Consider the following 10,571-nt stretch of genomic DNA (forward strand, 5'->3'; position numbering starts at 1 on the left):
GTAGTGGTTGTCTTCGTAGAATCCATCCTCTATTAGATGCTCTACTGAGTAACCCTATGTTTCTCTTTCATCTAACACTACTACTGTAGATCCATCCCCTGTTTTATGCCTGCAAGGCAGTGGGCTTTCTCTCCTATTCTTCTCACATTTGCAATATTTTATCTGGCTAAACATTGCACTTACTTTGCCCCAAGTTTGCCAGCAGAAACTGGCATCGACTCCATAGCCCAATGGTCCTTTCTCTTGCTGTTTTTGACCCAAAAACCTTTCAAACAAATCCCCGCACTCCATAGCTAGCCTAAAATTCATTTATTGTAGCCACATCTTGTTGGAAAAGAGAGAGCCCTCTCTGGTCTGGTAGGGCTAGATGCCAGATCGAAAGCTTGGTCTGTGGTTACCTCGGAATTGCCTCTTCTCAGCCTTGAGGTTCATTCTGAGTGCTAACACTGTGGAAGATTAACATTTCTAGAACAGAGGGTCACCGCGAGGTTAACGGACTGCCAATTGAGAACCCTGATATAACCGCGTCATTGAAAACAAAACAAGTAAACATTGGTATGGAGGCAGAACCCAAATTCACAAATATTGGAGACTACTGGGATGATGCGATGGTGAATAAGGTCATTGAATTACTCCGCAAATACCAAGATTTATTCCCTACCAAGTTTACAGATCTGAAGGGGATAATTGGGGACCTAGGTATGATGAATATTACATTAAAGCCTGACGTGGATCCAGTTAAGCAAAGGCCTTACAGTCTCAATCTGAAATATAAGGAGAAGGTCCACTTAGAGCTAGAAAAGATGCTCACAGTAGGCATCATTGAGCCTGTGGAGGAATCTGACTAGGTAAGCCCCAATGGTGGTAAAGTAAAAGAAGTAAAAGGATGAAATAAGGATATGTGTGGATCTCAAGAAGTTGAATGATGCTTGTGTACATGATCCTTTCCCGACTCTGTTCACCGATAAAGTGTTGAATAATGTAGGTGGCCAGGAAGCATATTCCTTCACTGATGGGTTCTCTAGGTACCACCAAATCAAAATTGCGCCGGAGGATAGGAGCAAGAAAAACTTCACGACTGATTGGGGTTGCTTTCAGTACACTGTAATGTCATTTGGATTGAATAATGCACTTGCGATCTTCTCGCGTGTAGTTATGGTTGCATTCAAGGAATTTATTCATAAGTTCCAGGAGGTATATTTTGATGACTGGACCATGTTTGGGTTGGTTAAATGCCATGTAGCAAGCTTGCACCTGATGCTGAATACCTGTCAAAGATACCAGATCACGCTCAATCTCAAGAAGTGTTTATTTTGTGTTCCTTTTGGGAACCTGTTGGGGCATGTGGTTTGTAGACAGGAACTAATGGTAGATCCCGCAAAGATAGCAGTTATATTGAACTTGGAAGCACCAAGGAGTGTGAAGTAGTTGCGTGCTATCCTAGGACATACGAGATATTAAAGGAATTTTATCAAAGGCTATGCCTAGATCACTGCGCCTATGGAGAAATTGTTGAAGAAGGATGTCACATTCTGCTGGAATGATGACTGTAAGAAGAGCTTGGATATATTAAAAGAAAAGATGTTCATCGTGCTGATTCTAGTCTTCCCAGATTGGAAGAAAGAGTTTCATTTACATGTCGACACGTCATGTATAGAACTAGGAGAAGTACTAACATAAGTTGGTGGAGAAGGCTTGGACCATCCTATCAGGTTCGCAAGCTGAAGATTATCCAAAGCATAGAAGAACTATTCCACTACCGAACACAAACGGTTAGCTATGGTGCATGTGCTCTAGAAGTTTAGGTACTACTTGCTGGGAGGCCATTTTAAGATGTATACAGATCACTCTTTGTTGAAGTACCTAATCAATAAGCCTGTGTTGGGGGGGAGAATCTGCAGGTGGCTCTTATTATTCCAGGAATATGATTTTGAAGTTATTGTAAAACCTGGATGGATGAACGCGGGACCAAACCATCTGTCACGCACCGAAATAGGGGAAAAGCCCACTAATTTGGAGGAGGGATTGTCTGATGCGCAGCTATTTATAGTGTGCATCGCGGATGGTCATTTTGAGGATATAATACATTTCCTAATGACAGGTACTGCATCAGAAGGATACACTGTCTAGCAGAAGAAGGAATTAGTGGTGTGCGCGATAGATTTCTCTGTCATTGTTGGGCATCTATACTATATGGGGACTGATGAGATATTGCGACGGTATGTACCTGAGTTCAAAAGAAGCAGCATCCTCCCAGATGCTCATGGGGGCACCGCAGAAGGACATTATTCAGGAAGAGCAACCGCACAGAAGATTCTACACACAGGGTTGTGGTGGCCAACCCTCCATCAGGACTCAAAAGCGTATTGCAAGGCATATGATGTGTGTCAAGGGATTGGCAGGCCATTGCGGAGGGATGAGATGCCTTTGAGTCCATAGATGACATTGCAACCCTTTGAGAAGTGGGTGATAGATTTTTTGGGACCCATTCAACCCTAAGGAAAGACAGGAGCAAGGTACATTATCACCGCGATGGAGTATTTGACTTGTTGGGCGGAGGCACAGCCTATGAAGGATTGCACAGGCGCGACCGCTATAAAATTACTCTTTGAGCACATACTGACGCGATTTGGCTGTCCAAGGATCTTGATGAGTGTTGTGGTATGCACTTCCTGAATGAGATGATCAGTGCGCTGACAGAAGAATTTCAGGTATACCACCAGAAAAGCACACCTTATCAACCGCAAGCTAATGGGACGGTGGAGGTGTTCAACAAGGTGCTTGAAAATGCATTGACCAAAGTTTGCAATGATCAGCGAAGTGATTGGGACCTACGCCTACCTATAGAATTATGGTCATATAGAACGACATGCAAGAAGTTGACTAGAAAAGCCCCCTTTAAGCTTGTCTATGGTGTTGAAGTGATAATGCCTATGGAATATATTGTGCCTAATCTATGCATAGCAGCGCTCACAAGTATGATGGATCGTGGATCCCTAGAGGAGAGGCTCACACAGCTGGATGAGCTAGAGGAAGAGAGATTCTTGGTTGTATTTCACCAGCAAGTCCAAAAGCAGCACAAAAATGCATGGCATGATTAACACATTAAGTTGTGATCATTTAAGGTAAATGACCTGGTTTTGCTATATGATAGCAAGTTTGATAAATTTCCATGGAAATTCAGAATGCACTAGTTAGGGCCCTATGTCATTAAGCAAATTACTAATGGAGGAGCGGTACAGCTGGTCTAATTGAATGGATAACCCTTCCCAGGAAAGGTGAATGGCAGTCGCTTGAAGCCATACACCGGTGGTATGGCCATGCGACTAAATGAAGGTAGCACAGTCTTAACGCTCCAGGCAACTAAAATGAGGGATGGGACTATAAAATACACTGCCCAAGTTGGAAAGCTACACAATTGGAGGATGGTGAGAAGCAAGGAAGTGTCATGTCCACGGCAGCGCGGAGGGAGTTGCGCTACCCAGGAAGAAATTGCATAGGTCTGCTGAAAAGTGATCGTTAAAGTCACTGTTCATGATTTGACGACAGAAGTGAGGCCAAATGGAGTAGGCGTACGGCATTTAAGACGGAATTTATGGCTCAAATCCTTGAAAATATGCCGCCAATCTGGAATTAATGAACCGAATTTGGGGGGAATGGTCGGATTTGAATTCAAAATGCCCTATAAATTACAAGTGGTTTTCTAGCAAGAAACAATTGGCATTTTGAGAATTGAGTTGTTGAGTTCTCAGGTGCATATGAATCATGAGCAATATGAGCTTCTGATAGCTAATAAGGTATTTGAGACTTTGTTGATGGAAACATAGGAATTCTTGCATAAAATCATGTCCGCACTCCCAGAAATTATAAATACCAAAAAAGTAGTAGAGGAGCCGACACAGGAAATAGAAAGAGAGGCAGAAGTGGCTACTCTGGAAGTGGCTGAAGTATTGGCATAGGTCCCTAAATCGCCAAGAATGTTGAGACCAAAGCCAGCCCCAACTGAGACTGTGAAGGACCAGAAGGGCAAGCAGCCTGCCATACCAGTGTGTGCATCGCCAAGGAGGAACCCACCAAGGACCACTACACAGGAGAAAGGCAAGGCTATAAACCTAGAACCATAGGAGGAAGATATTAAAGACATCCCGATGGACGATGAGGATGTGGAAATGGAAATAGAGGAGGTTGAATCCCAGGGTGCTGACCCTATTACGCGGTTTCTGAAGTATGTCCCTCCGTGCAAGCCTAAGTCCAAGGTCCCAAAGGACATTGATGAGAGTAAGACTCCCCTACAAACCCCTCTGCTATTGGATGAAATTGTTTTCACTGGTTCGCACTTCACACGAGTGCCCCTACTGAAGCTTGAAGACTCGGACTTGGCAGACCACAAGAATTTCCCACACCTAGCGACCGAGCAGCTAATTCATCACATCATTGACACGAATACGAGAATGAATGCATTAGAGTCGAGGAGGTGGCTCAAGGGAGTAGAAAAGGTAGGGTTGCTCAACCTGCTCTGGGTGCCACACTATAACTGCACCCCAGTGATAGTTTTGGTCATCAAGTAGTTGTTGTGCTTGGTGCATGATGGGTGTCTATGGCTGGAGGAGCCAATACCCATCACAGATAGGTTGATTCACCACATAACGTGCATGCCGTATACAGGTGAGAATCCAGCCATGATCTTTGGCAGAAAGGGTGGTGAGCAGGCCCTCGCAGAGTCAATGAAGGAAAAATTCAAGTTGGTGAAGAAGCCACGTGGGTACACTATCTCCAGCATTTGTGACCCCACTGTGAAGGTAGCCACACAAATCTTCACAGGGAACGTAATTAGGAAGTGTCGTGTCGATGAGGTGCTAGCGCCTATCATCGCACTCGCACAGAAGTGCACTGAAGGAGTCCAATTTAACTAGTCAGACTACCTTCGTGGAGAGTTCTTGGCAAACTGTCGTGAAGCACAAGAGCTCAGCAAGACATTCCACTACGTGTGGCTCTTGCTGTCAATTGTGCTAGTAGCATGGGAGCTACCAGAGGACAGCCAGTTCCCTTCGGTCGTGCCAGACCTCCCTGAGGCAATGAAGTACGTTTCACTGTGGGCGACCAAGGATGTGCAACGATTCCGAGACAATAAGATCTTATGGATCTTGATGGAGATGAACATCAGGATGGCCATCAATTGCAAGCCATGATTTTTGCCCACAGTGTATGCCAACCTGTAGGGCTACACCGATTTTAAAGTCAATTTCCATTGAATATCCATCAAGGTGTGAAAGGGCCCTGTGTAGAAGTGGTACAACTTGCCGTATCTGGCCACAGATGATGCCATGATAAGGTGCTTGACCAATGGCCGGCAGAGTGGTGCACTACCACAGAATTGGCGGTGGGGGAAAGCAAGTCTGCCACGCAGAAGAAGAAGGAGGAGGCCAAGCTGAAGATGGCACACCTGGTCAAGAAGAGGAAAAAGGAGGCCATTGATAAGGCCCAGGCAGAGAAAATAGGAAAGCAGGCAGGAAAGCAAACAGGTGGAACAGAGCGTGGCTCTGATAAAGGCGCAAGGTCGCCTTCACCTAACACAGAAGAAGAAGAAACAGAATAGCATGGCACAGACCCTCAGAAGACGTCCACCTGCATTAAGTGTGAAAGAGAGCTAGAGAAGGGAGGGTCCAAGAAGAAAACAAAGGCGACCAAGACCTTGCTGGACCCTATCACATTGACAAAGGGTGACCTACATGATATCGGTGACATAGTCAGGGATGTCACCGCAGAGGCCCTGCAGCAATTTGAACAACAGCAGTAGATCATCCTAGGGGCTATCTAGACTGGGTTGCAGGAGTTGCAAACCCGCGTGTCGCAGGCTAGTATGGTGTCTACCAGCTTGGCTATCAGCACTTCAAAGGTTGCCGATATGCTAAGCACGAAGGCTTCCAGTGCGATAGTGTTACCGAATGGAGCACTGACCACCGAAAATGAGGCTGGCAGGCCCACTGTTAGCGCCCTGAAGGGAGTTGGGTCGAACCTTGCAGCGCTTCCATGCGAAGCACTCCACCTCTTGCAAGATGGAGTAATTGCAGAGCTAAGGGACCATGAGCACCATGCCCTCCAGATAATTAATGAACAATGGATCAACAATGAGTGGATGGCCCTATAAAGAATAGCTGCCATCACCATTAAGACCGAGGTGACCAATCAAAGCAAGAGGATTATGTAGGTCATTTACGAGGCATGTTGAATGGTCCCAGAATTGGCCATTCCAGAGGAGGAGCCAGTCAAGGTATGCATCCACAAGTTAGCCATAGGGGTTCGTGACACTCAGACTGAGATGGCGCGGGTTCATTTGGAGTTGAACCTGCAAATTAACGAGCTACAGTTGAGGGTCTAGCCTTCAACACCGCCAAAAGTAAAGGAACAGCAGGCAACTGCTATGACAGAAGCAATAGCGGCGATGGATAGTGCAGTAGCAGACTACATGTAGTTGTTTGGGCAATCATTTGAGGTCCTGACAAGCTTGTAGAAGGACCCCAATATACAAAGGCTAGAGACGGAAGTGTGCAAGATACCGCAGTGCTATGATTAGGTTAAGGGCACAGCGCGAACCATCGCACTGACACAGAGGCTAGGCAAGCTACAGGAGGCCAAGCAATTGAATGAATAGGTGGATGCAGCGCTGCACAAGGAAGCAGTGTTGAAGGCAAGACTAAAGCCCTGGCTGGAGGAAGCTTACGCAGTCACATGAAATATTGAAGGCAAGCTTGCGACTCTGTAAGGGACGCAACAAAATCTTTAGGCTGATAACGCAGGAGCAGTGATCGAGCAGATAGTGGAAGATGCGAAGTAGGCAGTAGCTCAGTGCACGGCCGAGGTTGCGGTCATACGGGTCGAGCTGGATGGGCTTCGTGCAAAGATCTCCGCACTACTGAGTGACTCGAGGGCGAGTCATGATGTTTATGTTGGGGGCATGTTGGGAGTGGGATGCCCCAAGGGCTGTTTTTGGGCTAAAATCCCATGTTTGAGTCAAATTTTCTAATGAAATTGTAAACTCTCTGCATTTTGTGGTCATGGAGCATGAAGGTGTCATGTGTCATAAAGGGTAGTCTGCCCTTAATTTTGTAAATTAAATTCGGTTGTAAGAGATCTACCCATGGTCCACGGACCATAGGATTGTATAAAAAGAGCTAAGCTCTAAGTAGTTAGAGACACACAATGTAAGAGAGTCGTAGCTCTGAAGTAAGAAGTTTAATTCTTGGGTTGTAGCATAGTTAGAGGCTCTGTAGCTGAGTGTGCAGAGGCCTAGGGTAGAAGTCCGCAGATGAGTGTGTGAACCCCTGCTGCTGTGTGCGCAGGCTGTATAGAGTCTATAATCACTTGCAAGATATCAATAAAGAGCAATATTTCGCAATTCCTATGCCTTTGTTCTATTGATGCATCTTTATATGTTATGTATGAATTTCCTTTATTATGCTTATGTGATGCGCGAATGAATTCAATTACATTAAATAATTGAACACATTTATGACTATATTTTTACATAGTGTTAACTATAATTGTTTGATAAGATAATAAAGTCACTTAGATTAATTGGGGAATCTGCACAGCACACTGCCATAGCAACATGAAAGTACTTGAGCAGCAGGCTAGGGCTGCGCGAAGGTCGATCATACCCTTTCACGGAGGTATTGAAGGAGGGAATAAAGGGCTCATCTTGCAAGACCTAGAGCGAATAATCCTACGTGAAGGCAGGGATAGAGATAATCAAATGGCATCACAACCATCTCAGGGTGCAGAAACTTGGTTCCAACATCCCCCCATACTACTTCGGGTGAGACTTCGGTTCGTGCTCCACGGGCTGATGCCGAAAGGGCCAGTAGTGTAGGGCTTTGTTTGGCTAATTAATGTTGAACCTGGGTTAGGCCCCCTCAAGCCAACAGGCCTTCTCACATAGGTGATAGGAGACTTAGGGGATGTTTGTGCTGAGGATCCTTCTTCTTGAGGTTTGTGCTGAGGATCCTATTTCCTATGTTGAGGAAACCAAAAAGATTTGTAATTTAGTATATATAGGATTATTTTTAAAGGATAGAAGTTCGATTTTTGCAGCAGAGAGAGGTTTCTTTGGACTGTGTAAAGTTTCTCTTGAATATTATTTTAATAAAGCAGTTTCTGCCCTTTGGACCTGGGATCCATCACGGTGTTAATGTCTAGTATGTTTTTCCTATAATTCACTTACATATTTTGTTTTTCTACCTTGTTACAACATTATCTAAGATATGTGTTAGGAATTCATATGTACACGATGCTCCTTTCATGATGATTTTGTTCTTAAATGTAGTGGTTGTCTTCGTAGAATCCATCCTCTATTAGATGCTCTATTGAGTAACCCTATGTTTCTCTTTCATCTAACGCTACTATTGTAGATCCATCCCCTGTTTGATGCCTGCAGGGCAATGGTCTTTCTCTCCTATTCTTCTCACATTTGCAATATTTTATCTGGTTGAACATTGCACTTACTTTGCCCCAAGTTTGCTGGCAGAAACTGGCATTGACTCCATAGCCCAATGGTCCTTTCTCTTGTTGTTTTTGACCCAAAAACCTTTCAAACAAATCTTCGCACTCCATAGCTAGCCTAAAATTCATTTATTGCAGCCACATCTTGTTGGCAAAGAGAGAGGCCTCTTTGGTTTGGCAGGGCTAGATGCCAGATCGAAATCTTGGTCTATGTTTACCTAAGAATTGCCTCTTCTCAACATTGAGGTTCATTCTAAGTGCTAACACTGCGAAAAATTAACATTTCGGAAACAGAGGGTCACCGTAAGGTTAAAGGACCGCCAATTGAGAACCCTGATATAACCGCATCATTGAAAATGAAAAAAGTAAACATTGGTATGGAGGAAGAACCCAAATTCACAAAGATTGGAGACTGTTGGGATGACATGACGATGAATAAGGTCACTGAATTGCTCCACGAATACCAAGATTTATTCCCTAACAAGTTTATGGATCTGAAGGGGATAATCGGGGACCTAGGTATGATGAATATTACATTAAAGCCTGACGCGAATCTAGTTAAGCAGAGGCCTTACTGTCTCAATCCGAAATATAAGGAGAAGGTTCGTTTAGAGCTAGATAAGATGCTCATGGCAGGCATCATTGAGCCTGTGGAGGAATCTGAATGGTTGAGCCCAATGGTGGTAAAGGAAAAGAATCAAAAGGATGAAATAAGGATATGTGTGGATCTCAGGAAGCTAAATGACACTTGTGTACATGATCCTTTCTCGACTTGGTTCATTGATGTAGGTGGCCAGGAAGCATATTCCTTCACTGATGGGTTCTCTATGTTAGGTTGTGCTATATTCTTTCCATGTAGTTAACAGGGGGTTTGAAGGGCACCCGTAACCCCACTTTATGGGGTCCAGGGCATCGCCCCGAAAAATTTTGGTTTTGGACCCTATGTTAGGTTGGGCAGACCCACCTATGGTTTTGTGCATGATTTTCGCACATGTTTTTTGGACGCGATGGTTTTCGGTCCATGGTATTGGAAGCAATGGTTTTCGCTCCATGGTATTGGACGCGATGGTTTTTGGTTCAAGGTATTGGATGCTTCGGCATGTATAAATATGTATTGTAACATTGAAATGAACATAATGAAAAATCAAGATGGTAGTCCCGGTTTTGGGATCCAGGGGAAAATCTCTGTGTATATGGGTTTTATGTGTTATGCTCTCACATTATTTATTTTCTGTGTTTTAGAATTTGTATGCAAGTAATTTCTGTACAGGGTTAAAACTTTCATTTGGTATCAGAGCTAAGTTGGCTTTAGAAGGACATTTTTTGTTGCCAAGGGTTTGTATTGGCCTGGTAGATAGAGAGATAATTGAGTTTTTCTTGCAGATCTGGATCAAAAGTGATAGATTGTGAATCAAAGCTACACACTATTGGGTCATGAGAGATTTAGTGGATGAGGAGGATAAGTGCACGTGGATTAATTATTTGATGAACCATGTACCTGAAAATAACGCCTAGATAATTGGCAGTTAAAGCGGCTGGTGACTCATGTAATCTGGTAGGTGGGTTCTTTTTATATGGAAATTGATGTCATATATACAAAGACGACAACAAGGGTAAAAAAAAAAATTATTATAATGGAGTGAAATTTTTAATTTGCATGTAAATGGGCATACTGCTATAAGACCTAGTAAGGCATGTGTACCCCTGGGTAATTACCAGTAAATTTTGGGTTAGACCTAGGTAATAGGGGGATGTCAGGTTAACAAATCCCAGGTAAAAACTTTGAAGGGGTAAGGGCTAGAGTGAGCGGGATTGTCTCACTTAGCAGGTTTTGGCTGGATTTAGTCAAGGAACCCCAAGTCAAGTTTAAGGGGGGAATTGTTAGGTAAAATTGACTCAGGGTTTGAGTCAAGGTTGACCTCGTTAAATAGTAGTGGTTTTGGGCACATGGTATAGTGTACCCATGGTATTATGGTCTGTGGTATTGCATGTAATGGAGCCTATAAAAGGTTGGGAATAATTCATTGTAATGTAGGCCTGGAGGTGAGCGGTGAAGGCTCACTTGGTGGATT

The sequence above is a fragment of the Pinus tabuliformis genome, chromosome X, assembly GCF_031772625.1.
Source record: "Pinus tabuliformis cultivar Carrire ecotype Pingquan chromosome X, CPIR1, whole genome shotgun sequence".
In the NCBI taxonomy this organism is placed as follows: domain Eukaryota; kingdom Viridiplantae; phylum Streptophyta; class Pinopsida; order Pinales; family Pinaceae; genus Pinus; species Pinus tabuliformis.